The sequence below is a fragment of the Lactuca virosa genome, chromosome 1 (genome assembly GCF_052849685.1).
Source record: "Lactuca virosa cultivar CGN04683 chromosome 1, Lactuca_virosa_CGN04683_v6, whole genome shotgun sequence".
In the NCBI taxonomy this organism is placed as follows: Eukaryota; Viridiplantae; Streptophyta; class Magnoliopsida; order Asterales; family Asteraceae; genus Lactuca; species Lactuca virosa.
In genome coordinates, this window is record NC_136426.1 from 262304801 (window position 1) to 262314236 (window position 9436).

The 9436-nt window shown below is 47.7% G+C and overlaps 27 non-coding genes across 27 annotated transcripts; all 27 read left to right on the plus strand.

Moving 5' to 3' along the window:
* Positions 1 to 191: 191 nt before the first annotated feature.
* On the plus strand, positions 192 to 310 carry LOC145152579 (5S ribosomal RNA). Its single transcript, XR_013733110.1, has one exon. It is a non-coding gene; the product is annotated as a 5S ribosomal RNA (ribosomal RNA).
* Positions 311 to 539: 229 nt separating this feature from the next.
* On the plus strand, positions 540 to 658 carry LOC145135486 (5S ribosomal RNA). Its single transcript, XR_013719852.1, has one exon. It is a non-coding gene; the product is annotated as a 5S ribosomal RNA (ribosomal RNA).
* Positions 659 to 884: 226 nt separating this feature from the next.
* LOC145152874 (5S ribosomal RNA) lies at positions 885 to 1003 on the plus strand. The gene has a single exon (XR_013733396.1). It is a non-coding gene; the product is annotated as a 5S ribosomal RNA (ribosomal RNA).
* Positions 1004 to 1230: 227 nt separating this feature from the next.
* On the plus strand, positions 1231 to 1349 carry LOC145139709 (5S ribosomal RNA). Its single transcript, XR_013721979.1, has one exon. It is a non-coding gene; the product is annotated as a 5S ribosomal RNA (ribosomal RNA).
* A 230-nt stretch (positions 1350 to 1579) lies between these two features.
* LOC145144753 (5S ribosomal RNA) lies at positions 1580 to 1698 on the plus strand. Its single transcript, XR_013725757.1, has one exon. It is a non-coding gene; the product is annotated as a 5S ribosomal RNA (ribosomal RNA).
* A 219-nt stretch (positions 1699 to 1917) lies between these two features.
* LOC145145440 (5S ribosomal RNA) lies at positions 1918 to 2036 on the plus strand. Its single transcript, XR_013726413.1, has one exon. It is a non-coding gene; the product is annotated as a 5S ribosomal RNA (ribosomal RNA).
* Positions 2037 to 2262: 226 nt separating this feature from the next.
* On the plus strand, positions 2263 to 2381 carry LOC145140270 (5S ribosomal RNA). The gene has a single exon (XR_013722124.1). It is a non-coding gene; the product is annotated as a 5S ribosomal RNA (ribosomal RNA).
* Positions 2382 to 2600: 219 nt separating this feature from the next.
* On the plus strand, positions 2601 to 2719 carry LOC145147312 (5S ribosomal RNA). Its single transcript, XR_013728219.1, has one exon. It is a non-coding gene; the product is annotated as a 5S ribosomal RNA (ribosomal RNA).
* Positions 2720 to 2950: 231 nt separating this feature from the next.
* On the plus strand, positions 2951 to 3069 carry LOC145137310 (5S ribosomal RNA). The gene has a single exon (XR_013720983.1). It is a non-coding gene; the product is annotated as a 5S ribosomal RNA (ribosomal RNA).
* A 229-nt stretch (positions 3070 to 3298) lies between these two features.
* LOC145153604 (5S ribosomal RNA) lies at positions 3299 to 3417 on the plus strand. The gene has a single exon (XR_013734103.1). It is a non-coding gene; the product is annotated as a 5S ribosomal RNA (ribosomal RNA).
* Positions 3418 to 3649: 232 nt separating this feature from the next.
* Positions 3650 to 3768, plus strand: LOC145135496 (5S ribosomal RNA). The gene has a single exon (XR_013719853.1). It is a non-coding gene; the product is annotated as a 5S ribosomal RNA (ribosomal RNA).
* A 234-nt stretch (positions 3769 to 4002) lies between these two features.
* On the plus strand, positions 4003 to 4121 carry LOC145155728 (5S ribosomal RNA). Its single transcript, XR_013736157.1, has one exon. It is a non-coding gene; the product is annotated as a 5S ribosomal RNA (ribosomal RNA).
* A 219-nt stretch (positions 4122 to 4340) lies between these two features.
* Positions 4341 to 4459, plus strand: LOC145147313 (5S ribosomal RNA). The gene has a single exon (XR_013728220.1). It is a non-coding gene; the product is annotated as a 5S ribosomal RNA (ribosomal RNA).
* A 233-nt stretch (positions 4460 to 4692) lies between these two features.
* On the plus strand, positions 4693 to 4811 carry LOC145137317 (5S ribosomal RNA). Its single transcript, XR_013720984.1, has one exon. It is a non-coding gene; the product is annotated as a 5S ribosomal RNA (ribosomal RNA).
* Positions 4812 to 5040: 229 nt separating this feature from the next.
* On the plus strand, positions 5041 to 5159 carry LOC145153606 (5S ribosomal RNA). The gene has a single exon (XR_013734105.1). It is a non-coding gene; the product is annotated as a 5S ribosomal RNA (ribosomal RNA).
* A 232-nt stretch (positions 5160 to 5391) lies between these two features.
* LOC145135505 (5S ribosomal RNA) lies at positions 5392 to 5510 on the plus strand. The gene has a single exon (XR_013719857.1). It is a non-coding gene; the product is annotated as a 5S ribosomal RNA (ribosomal RNA).
* Positions 5511 to 5746: 236 nt separating this feature from the next.
* On the plus strand, positions 5747 to 5865 carry LOC145155729 (5S ribosomal RNA). Its single transcript, XR_013736158.1, has one exon. It is a non-coding gene; the product is annotated as a 5S ribosomal RNA (ribosomal RNA).
* A 219-nt stretch (positions 5866 to 6084) lies between these two features.
* LOC145155906 (5S ribosomal RNA) lies at positions 6085 to 6203 on the plus strand. Its single transcript, XR_013736334.1, has one exon. It is a non-coding gene; the product is annotated as a 5S ribosomal RNA (ribosomal RNA).
* A 232-nt stretch (positions 6204 to 6435) lies between these two features.
* On the plus strand, positions 6436 to 6554 carry LOC145154858 (5S ribosomal RNA). The gene has a single exon (XR_013735324.1). It is a non-coding gene; the product is annotated as a 5S ribosomal RNA (ribosomal RNA).
* A 229-nt stretch (positions 6555 to 6783) lies between these two features.
* LOC145153858 (5S ribosomal RNA) lies at positions 6784 to 6902 on the plus strand. Its single transcript, XR_013734347.1, has one exon. It is a non-coding gene; the product is annotated as a 5S ribosomal RNA (ribosomal RNA).
* A 227-nt stretch (positions 6903 to 7129) lies between these two features.
* On the plus strand, positions 7130 to 7248 carry LOC145152875 (5S ribosomal RNA). The gene has a single exon (XR_013733397.1). It is a non-coding gene; the product is annotated as a 5S ribosomal RNA (ribosomal RNA).
* Positions 7249 to 7477: 229 nt separating this feature from the next.
* On the plus strand, positions 7478 to 7596 carry LOC145148880 (5S ribosomal RNA). Its single transcript, XR_013729744.1, has one exon. It is a non-coding gene; the product is annotated as a 5S ribosomal RNA (ribosomal RNA).
* A 219-nt stretch (positions 7597 to 7815) lies between these two features.
* LOC145146694 (5S ribosomal RNA) lies at positions 7816 to 7934 on the plus strand. Its single transcript, XR_013727626.1, has one exon. It is a non-coding gene; the product is annotated as a 5S ribosomal RNA (ribosomal RNA).
* A 233-nt stretch (positions 7935 to 8167) lies between these two features.
* LOC145152876 (5S ribosomal RNA) lies at positions 8168 to 8286 on the plus strand. Its single transcript, XR_013733398.1, has one exon. It is a non-coding gene; the product is annotated as a 5S ribosomal RNA (ribosomal RNA).
* Positions 8287 to 8515: 229 nt separating this feature from the next.
* Positions 8516 to 8634, plus strand: LOC145138781 (5S ribosomal RNA). The gene has a single exon (XR_013721721.1). It is a non-coding gene; the product is annotated as a 5S ribosomal RNA (ribosomal RNA).
* A 229-nt stretch (positions 8635 to 8863) lies between these two features.
* On the plus strand, positions 8864 to 8982 carry LOC145138851 (5S ribosomal RNA). The gene has a single exon (XR_013721764.1). It is a non-coding gene; the product is annotated as a 5S ribosomal RNA (ribosomal RNA).
* A 229-nt stretch (positions 8983 to 9211) lies between these two features.
* On the plus strand, positions 9212 to 9330 carry LOC145154759 (5S ribosomal RNA). Its single transcript, XR_013735218.1, has one exon. It is a non-coding gene; the product is annotated as a 5S ribosomal RNA (ribosomal RNA).
* The last annotated feature ends 106 nt before the right edge of the window (positions 9331 to 9436 follow it).

Consider the following 9436-nt stretch of genomic DNA (forward strand, 5'->3'; position numbering starts at 1 on the left):
TGCGGTTTTTTTTTTGTTTTTTTTTCTTTCTTGCTATTTCTATGCTCGGGTGGCCTCCCCTTCATGGTTGATGGTTTTCGTATTTTTGGAACGGAGCCGATCGGTCACGTGGGTTCCACGCGTCGCGTACGAAAACAAAGGAGGTTCTGCGTCTTTTAAGACATAAAAGCAATAAGCATGGATAATATTTCGGGTGCGATCATACCAGCACTAATGCACCGGATCCCATTAGAACTCCGCAGTTAAGCGTGCTTGGGCGAGAGTAGTACTAGGATGGGTGACCCCCTGGGAAGTTCTCGTGTTGCACCCCCCCCCCCTTTTTCGTTGCATGTTTGCGTTTTTTTAGATTTTACGTGCGGTTTTTTTTTGTTTTCTTTCTTGCTATTTCTATGCTCGGGTGGCCACCGCTTCATGGTTGATGGTTTTCGTATTTTTGGAACAGAGCCGATCGGTCACGTGGGTTCCACGCCTCGCGTACGAAAACAAAGGAGGTTCTGCGTCTTTTAAGACATAAAAGCAATAAGCATGGATAGTATTTCGGGTGCGATCATACCAGCACTAATGCACCGGATCCCATCAGAACTCCGCAGTCAAGCGTGCTTGGGCGAGAATAGTACTAGGATGGGTGACCCCCTGGGAAGTCCTCGTGTTGCACCCCCCCTTTTTCGTTGTCCGTTTGCGTTTTTTTAGATTTTACGTGCGGTTTTTTTTTGTTTTTTTTTATTGCTATTTCTATGCTCGGGTGGCCTCCGTTTCATGGTTCATGGTCTTCGTATTTTTGGAACGGAGCCGATCGGTCACGTGGGTCCCACGCCTCGCGTACGAAAACAAAGGAGGTTCTGCGTCTTTTAAGACATACAAGCAATAAGCATGGACAGTATTTCGGGTGCGATCATACCAGCACTAATGCACCGGATCCCATCAGAACTCCGCAGTTAAGCGTGCTTGGGCGAGAGTAGTACTAGGATGGGTGACCCCATGGGAAGTCCTCGTGTTGCACCCCCCTTTTTCGTTGTCCGTTTGCGTTTTTTTAGATTTTACGTGCGGTTTTTTTTTGTTTTTTTCTTTCTTGCTATTTCTATGCTCGGGTGGCATCCGCTTCATGGTTGATGGTTTTCGTATTTTTGGAACGGAGCCGATCGGTCACGTGGGTTCCACGCTTCGCGTACGAAAACAAAGGAGGTTCTGCGTCTTTTAAGACATAAAAGCAATAAGCATGGATAGTATTTCGGGTGCGATCATACCAGCACTAATGCACCGGATCCCATCGGAACTCCGCAGTAAAGCGTGCTTGGGCGAGAGTAGTACTAGGATGGGTGACCCCCTGGGAAGTCCTCGTGTTGCACCCCCTTTTTTCGTTGTCCGTTTGCGTTTTTTTAGATTTTACGTGCGGTTTTTTTTTGTTTTTTTTTTCTTTCTTGCTATTTCTATGCTCGGGTGGTCTCCGCTTCATGGTTGATGGTTTTCGTATTTTTGGAACGGAGCCGATCGGTCACGTGGGTCCCACGCCTCGCGTACGAAAACAAAGGAGGTTCTGCGTCTTTTAAGACATAAAAGCAATAAGCATGGATAGTATTTCGGGTGCGATCATACCAGCACTAATGCACCGGATCCCATCAGAACTCCGCAGCTAAGCGTGCTTGGGCGAGAGTAGTAATAGGATGGGTGACCCCCTGGGAAGTCCTCGTGTTGCACCCCCCTTTTTCGTTGTCCGTTTGCGTTTTTTTAGATTTTACGTGCGGTTTTTTTTTCTTTCTTGCTATTTCTATGCTCGGGTGGCCTCCGCTTCATGGTTGATGGTTTTCGTATTTTTGGAACGGAGCCGATCGGTCACGTGGGTCCCACACTTCGCGTACGAAAACAAAGGAGGTTCTGCGTCTTTTAAGACATAAAAGCAATAAGCATGGATAGTATTTCGGGTGCTATCATACCAGCACTAATGCACCGGATCCCATCAGAACTCCGCAGTTAAGCGTGCTTGGGCGAGAGTAGTATTAGGATGGGTGACCCCCTGGGAAGTCCTCGTGTTGCACCCCCCCCCTTTTTCGTTGCCCGTTTGCGTTTTTTTAGATTTTACGTGCGGTTTTTTTTGTTTTCTTTCTTGCTATTTCTATGCTCGGGTGGCCACCGCTTCATGGTTGATGGTTTTCGTATTTTTGGAACGGAGCCGATCGGTCACGTGCGTCCCACGCCTCGCGTACGAAAACAAAGGAGGTTCTACGTCTTTTAAGACATAAAAGCAATAAGCATGGATAGTATTTCGGGTGCGATCATACCAGCACTAATGCACCGGATCCCATCAGAACTCCGCAATTAAGCGTGCTTGGGCGAGAGTAGTACTAGGATGGGTGACCCCCTGGGAAGTCCTCGTGTTGCACCCCCCTTTTTCGTTGTCCGTTTGCGTTTTTTTAGATTTTACGTGCGGTTTTTCTTTCTTTCTTGCTATTTCTATGCTCGGGTGGCCTCCGCTTCATGGTTGATGGTTTTCGTATTTTTGGAACGGAGCCGATCGGTCACGTGGGTCCCACGCCTCGCGTACGAAAACAAAGGAGGTTCTGCGTCTTTTAAGACATAAAAGCAATAAGCATGGATAGTATTTTGGGTGCTATCATACCAGCACTAATGCACCGGATCCCATCAGAACTCTGCAGTTAAGCGTGCTTGGGCGAGAGTAGTACTAGGATGGGTGACCCCCTGGGAAGTCCTCGTGTTGCACACCCCCCCCCTTTTTCGTTGCCCGTTTGCGTTTTTTTAGATTTTACGTGCGGTTTTTTTTTTGTTTTTTTTTCTTGCTATTTCTATGCTCTGGTGGCCTCCGTTTCATGGTTCATGGTCTTCGTATTTTTGGAACGGAGCCGATCGGTCACGTGGTTCCCACGCCTCGCGTACGAAAACAAAGGAGGTTCTGTGTCTTTTAAGACATACAAGCAATAAGCATGGACTATATTTCGGGTGCGATCATACCAGCACTAATGCACCAGATCCCATTAGAACTCCGCAGTTAAGCGTGCTTGGGCGAGAGTAGTACTAGGATGGGTGACCCCCTGGGAAGTCCTCGTATTGCACCCCCCTTTTTCGTTGTCCGTTTGCGTTTTTTTAGATTTTACGTGCGGTTTTTTTTGTTTTTTTTTTCTTTCTTGCTATTTCTATGCTCGGGTGGCCTCCGTTTCATGGTTGATGGTCTTCGTATTTTTGGAACGGAGCCGATCGGTCACGTGGGTCCCACGCCTCGCGTACGAAAACAAATGAGGTTCTGCGTCTTTTAAGACATACAAGCAATAAGCATGGATAGTATTTCGGGTGCGATCATACCAGCACTAATGCACCGGATCCCATTAGAACTCCGCAGTTAAGCGTGCTTGGGCGAGAGTAGTACTAGGATGGGTGACCCCCTGGGAAGTCCTCGTGTTGCACCCCCCCCTTTTTCGTTGTCCGTTTGCGTTTTTTTAGATTTTACGTGCAGTTTTTTTTTTGTTTTTTTTTCTTTCTTGCTATTTCTGTGCTCGGGTGGCCTTCGTTTCATGGTTCATGGTCTTCGTATTTTTGGAACGGAGCCGATCGGTCACGTGGGTCCCACGCCTCGCGTACGAAAACAAAGGAGGTTCTGCGTCTTTTAAGACATACAAGCAATAAGCATGGATAGTATTTCGGGTGCGATCATACCAGCACTAATGCACCGGATCCCATCAGAACTCCGCAGTCAAGCGTGCTTGGGCGAGAATAGTACTAGGATGGGTGACCCCCTGGGAAGTCCTCGTGTTGCACCCCCCCCCTTTTTCGTTGTCCGTTTGCGTTTTTTTAGATTTTACGTGCGGTTTTTTTTTTGTTTTTTTTTTCTTTCTTGCTATTTCTATGCTCGGGTGGCCTCCCCTTCATGGTTGATGGTTTTCGTATTTTTGGAACGGAGCCGATCGGTCACGTGGGTCCCACGCCTCGCGTACGAAAACAAAGGAGGTTCTGCGTCTTTTAAGACATAAAAGCAATAAGCATGGATAGTATTTCGGGTGCGATCATACCAGCACTAATGCACCGGATCCCATCAGAACTCCGCAGTTAAGCGTGCTTGGGCGAGAGTAGTACTAGGATGGGTGACCCCCTCGGAAGTCCTCGTGTTGCACCCCCCTTTTTCGTTGTCCGTTTGCGTTTTTTTAGATTTTACGTGCGGTTTTTTTTTCTTTCTTGCTATTTCTATGCTCGGGTGGCCTCCGCTTCATGGTTGATGGTTTTCGTATTTTTGGAACGGAGCCGATCGGTCACGTGGGTCCCACGCCTCGCGTACGAAAACAAAGGAGGTTCTGCGTCTTTTAAGACATAAAAGCAATAAGCATGGATAGTATTTTGGGTGCTATCATACCAGCACTAATGCACCGGATCCCATCAGAACTCTGCAGTTAAGCGTGCTTGGGCGAGAGTAGTACTAGGATGGGTGACCCCCTGGGAAGTCCTCGTGTTGCACACCCCCCCCCCCTTTTTCGTTGCCCGTTTGCGTTTTTTTAGATTTTACGTGCGGTTTTTTTTTTGTTTTTTTTTCTTGCTATTTCTATGCTCTGGTGGCCTCCGTTTCATGGTTCATGGTCTTCGTATTTTTGGAACGGAGCCGATCGGTCACGTGGTTCCCACGCCTCGCGTACGAAAACAAAGGAGGTTCTGTGTCTTTTAAGACATACAAGCAATAAGCATGGACTATATTTCGGGTGCGATCATACCAGCACTAATGCACCAGATCCCATTAGAACTCCGCAGTTAAGCGTGCTTGGGCGAGAGTAGTACTAGGATGGGTGACCCCCTGGGAAGTCCTCGTATTGCACCCCCCTTTTTCGTTGTCCGTTTGCGTTTTTTTAGATTTTACGTGCGGTTTTTTTTGTTTTTTTTTTCTTTCTTGCTATTTCTATGCTCGGGTGGCCTCCGTTTCATGGTTGATGGTCTTCGTATTTTTGGAACGGAGCCGATCGGTCACGTGGGTCCCACGCCTCGCGTACGAAAACAAATGAGGTTCTGCGTCTTTTAAGACATACAAGCAATAAGCATGGATAGTATTTCGGGTGCGATCATACCAGCACTAATGCACCGGATCCCATTAGAACTCCGCAGTTAAGCGTGCTTGGGCGAGAGTAGTACTAGGATGGGTGACCCCCTGGGAAGTCCTCGTGTTGCACCCCCCCCTTTTTCGTTGTCCGTTTGCGTTTTTTTAGATTTTACGTGCAGTTTTTTTTTTGTTTTTTTTTCTTTCTTGCTATTTCTGTGCTCGGGTGGCCTTCGTTTCATGGTTCATGGTCTTCGTATTTTTGGAACGGAGCCGATCGGTCACGTGGGTCCCACGCCTCGCGTACGAAAACAAAGGAGGTTCTGCGTCTTTTAAGACATACAAGCAATAAGCATGGATAGTATTTCGGGTGCGATCATACCAGCACTAATGCACCGGATCCCATCAGAACTCCGCAGTCAAGCGTGCTTGGGCGAGAATAGTACTAGGATGGGTGACCCCCTGGGAAGTCCTCGTGTTGCACCCCCCCCCCCTTTTTCGTTGTCCGTTTGCGTTTTTTTAGATTTTACGTGCGGTTTTTTTTTTGTTTTTTTTTTCTTTCTTGCTATTTCTATGCTCGGGTGGCCTCCCCTTCATGGTTGATGGTTTTCGTATTTTTGGAACGGAGCCGATCGGTCACGTGGGTCCCACGCCTCGCGTACGAAAACAAAGGAGGTTCTGCGTCTTTTAAGACATAAAAGCAATAAGCATGGATAGTATTTCGGGTGCGATCATACCAGCACTAATGCACCGGATCCCATCAGAACTCCGCAGTTAAGCGTGCTTGGGCGAGAGTAGTACTAGGATGGGTGACCCCCTCGGAAGTCCTCGTGTTGCACCCCCCTTTTTCGTTGTCCGTTTGCGTTTTTTTAAATTTTACGTGCGGTTTTTTTTTCTTTCTTGCTATTTCTATGCTCGGGTGGCCTCCGCTTCATGGTTGATGGTTTTCGTATTTTTGGAACGAAGCCGATCGGTCACGTGGGTCCCACGCTTCGCGTACGAAAACAAAGGAGGTTCTGCGTCTTTTAAGACATAAAAGCAATAAGCATGGATAGTATTTCGGGTGCTATCATACCAGCACTAATGCACCGGATCCCATCAGAACTCCGCAGTTAAGCGTGCTTGGGCGAGAGTAGTACTAGGATGGGTGACCCCCTGGGAAGTCCTCGTGTTGCACCCCCCCCCCTTTTTCGTTGCCCGTTTGCGTTTTTTTAGATTTTACGTGCGGTTTTTTTTTGTTTTTTTTCTTTCTTGCTATGTCTATGCTCGGGTGGCCTCCCCTTCATGGTTGATGGTTTTCGTATTTTTGGAACGGAGCCGATCGGTCACGTGGGTTCCACGCCTCGCGTACGAAAACAAAGGAGGTTCTGCGTCTTTTAAGACATAAAAGCAATAAGCATGGATAGTATTTCGGGTGTGATCATACCAGCACTAATGCACCGGATCCCATCAGAACTCCGCAGTTAAGTGTGCTTGGGCGAGAGTAGTACTAGGATGGGTGACCCCCTGGGAAGTTCTCGTGTTGCACCCCCCCCCCCTTTTTCGTTGCATGTTTGCGTTTTTTTAGATTTTACGTGCGGTTTTTTTTTGTTTTCTTTCTTGCTATTTCTATGCTCGGGTGGCCACCGCTTCATGGTTGATGGTTTTCGTATTTTTGGAACGGAGCCGATCGGTCACGTGGGTTCCACGCCTCGCGTACGAAAACAAAGGAGGTTCTGCGTCTTTTAAGACATAAAAGCAATAAGCATGGATAGTATTTCGGGTGCGATCATACCAGCACTAATGCACCGGATCCCATCAGAACTCCGCAGTTAAGCGTGCTTGGGCGAGAATAGTACTAGGATGGGTGACCCCCTGGGAAGTCCTCGTGTTGCACCCCCCCTTTTTCGTTGTCCGTTTGCGTTTTTTTAGATTTTACGTGCGGTTTTTTTTTGTTTTTTTTTTCTTGCTATTTCTATGCTCGGGTGGCCTCCGTTTCATGGTTCATGGTCTTCCTATTTTTGGAACGGAGCCGATCGGTCACGTGGGTCTCACGCCTCGCGTACGAAAACAAAGGAGGTTCTGCGTCTTTTAAGACATACAAGCAATAAGCATGGACAGTATTTCGGGTGCGATCATACCAGCACTAATGCACCGGATCCCATCAGAACTCCGCAGTTAAGCGTGCTTGGGCGAGAGTAGTACTAGGATGGGTGACCCCATGGGAAGTCCTCGTGTTGCACCCCCCTTTTTCGTTGTCCGTTTGCGTTTTTTTAGATTTTACGTGCGGTTTTTTTATGTTTTTTTTTCTTTCTTGCTATTTCTATGCTCGGGTGGCCTCCGCTTCATGGTTGATGGTCTTCGTATTTTTGGAACGGAGCCGATCGGTCACGTGCGTCCCACGCCTCGCGTACGAAAACAAAGGAGGTTCTGCGTCTTTTAAGACATAAAAGCAATAAGCATGGATAGTATTTCGGGTGCGATCATACCAGCACTAATGCACCGGATCCCATCAGAACTCCGCCATTAAGCGTGCTTAGGCGAGAGTAGTACTAGGATGGGTGACCCCCTGGGAAGTCCTCGTGTTGCACCCCCCTTTTTCGTTGTCCGTTTGCGTTTTTTTAGATTTTACGTGCGGTTTTTTTTTCTTTCTTGCTATTTCTATGCTCGGGTGGCCTCCGCTTCATGGTTGATGGTTTTCGTATTTTTGGAACGGAGCCGATCGGTCACGTGGGTCCCACGCCTCGCGTACGAAAACAAAGGAGGTTCTGCGTCTTTTAAGACATAAAAGCAATAAGCATGGATAGTATTTTGGGTGCTATCATACCAGCACTAATGCACCGGATCCCATCAGAACTCCGCAGTTAAGCGTGCTTGGCCGAGAGTAGTACTAGGATGGGTGACCCCCTGGGAAGTCCTCGTGTTGCACCCCCCCCCCCCCTTTTTCGTTGCCCGTTTGCGTTTTTTTAGAATTTACGTGCGGTTTTTTTTTGTTTTTTTTTTCTTGCTATTTCTATGCTCGGGTGGCCTCCGTTTCATGGTTCATGGTCTTCGTATTTTTGGAACGGAGCCGATCGGTCACGTGGGTCCCACGCCTCGCGTACGAAAACAAAGGAGGTTCTGTGTCTTTTAAGACATACAAGCAATAAGCATGGACTGTATTTCGGGTGCGATCATACCAGCACTAATGCACCGGATCCCATCAGAACTCCGCAGTTAAGCGTGCTTGGGCGAGAGTAGTACTAGGATGGGTGACCCCATGGGAAGTCCTCGTGTTGCACCCCCCTTTTTCGTTGTCCGTTTGCGTTTTTTTAGATTTTACATGCGGTTTTTTTTGTTTTTTTTTTCTTTCTTGCTATTTCTATGCTCGGGTGGCCTCCGCTTCATGGTTGATGGTCTTCGTATTTTTGGAACGGAGCTGATCGGTCACGTGGGTCCCACGCCTCGCGTACGAAAACAAAGGAGGTTCTGCGTCTTTTAAGACATACAAGCAATAAGCATGGATAGTATTTCGGGTGCGATCATACCAGCACTAATGCACCGGATCCCATCAGAACTCCGCAGTTAAGCGTGCTTGGGCGAGAGTAGTACTAGGATGGGTGACCCCCTGGGAAGTCCTCGTGTTGCACCCCCCTTTTTCGTTGTCCGTTTGCGTTTTTTTAGATTTTACGTGCGGTTTTTTTTTGTTTTTTTTTCTTTCTTGCTATTTCTATGCTCGGGTGGCCTTCGTTTCATGGTTCATGGTCTTCGTATTTTTGGAACGGAGCCGATCGGTCACGTGGGTCCCACGCCTCGCGTACGAAAACAAAGGAGGTTCTGCGTCTTTTAAGACATACAAGCAATAAGCATGGATAGTATTTCGGGTGCGATCATACCAGCACTAATGCACCGGATCCCATCAGAACTCCGCAGTTAAGCGTGCTTGGGCGAGAGTAGTACTAGGATGGGTGACCCCCTGGGAAGTCCTCGTGTTGCACCCCCCTTTTTCGTTGTCCGTTTGCGTTTTTTTAGATTTTACGTGCGTTTTTTTTTTGTTTTTTTTTCTTTCTTGCTATTTCTATGCTCGGGTGGCCTCCGCTTCATGGTTGATGGTTTTCGTATTTTTGAAACGGTGCCGATCGGTCACGTGGGTTCCACGCCTCGCGTACGAAAACAAAGGAGGTTCTGCTTCTTTTAAGACATAAAAGCAATAAGCATGGATAGTATTTCGGGTGCGATCATACCAGCACTAATGCACCGGATCCCATCAGAACTCCGCAGTTAAGCGTGCTTGGGCGAGAGTAGTACTAGGATGGGTGACCCCCTGCGAAGTCCTCGTGTTGCACCCCCCTTTTTCGTTGTCCGTTTGCGTTTTTTTAGATTTTACGTGCAGTTTTTTTTTGTATTTTTTTCTTTCTTGCTATTTCTGTGCTCGGGTGGCCTTCGTTTCATGGT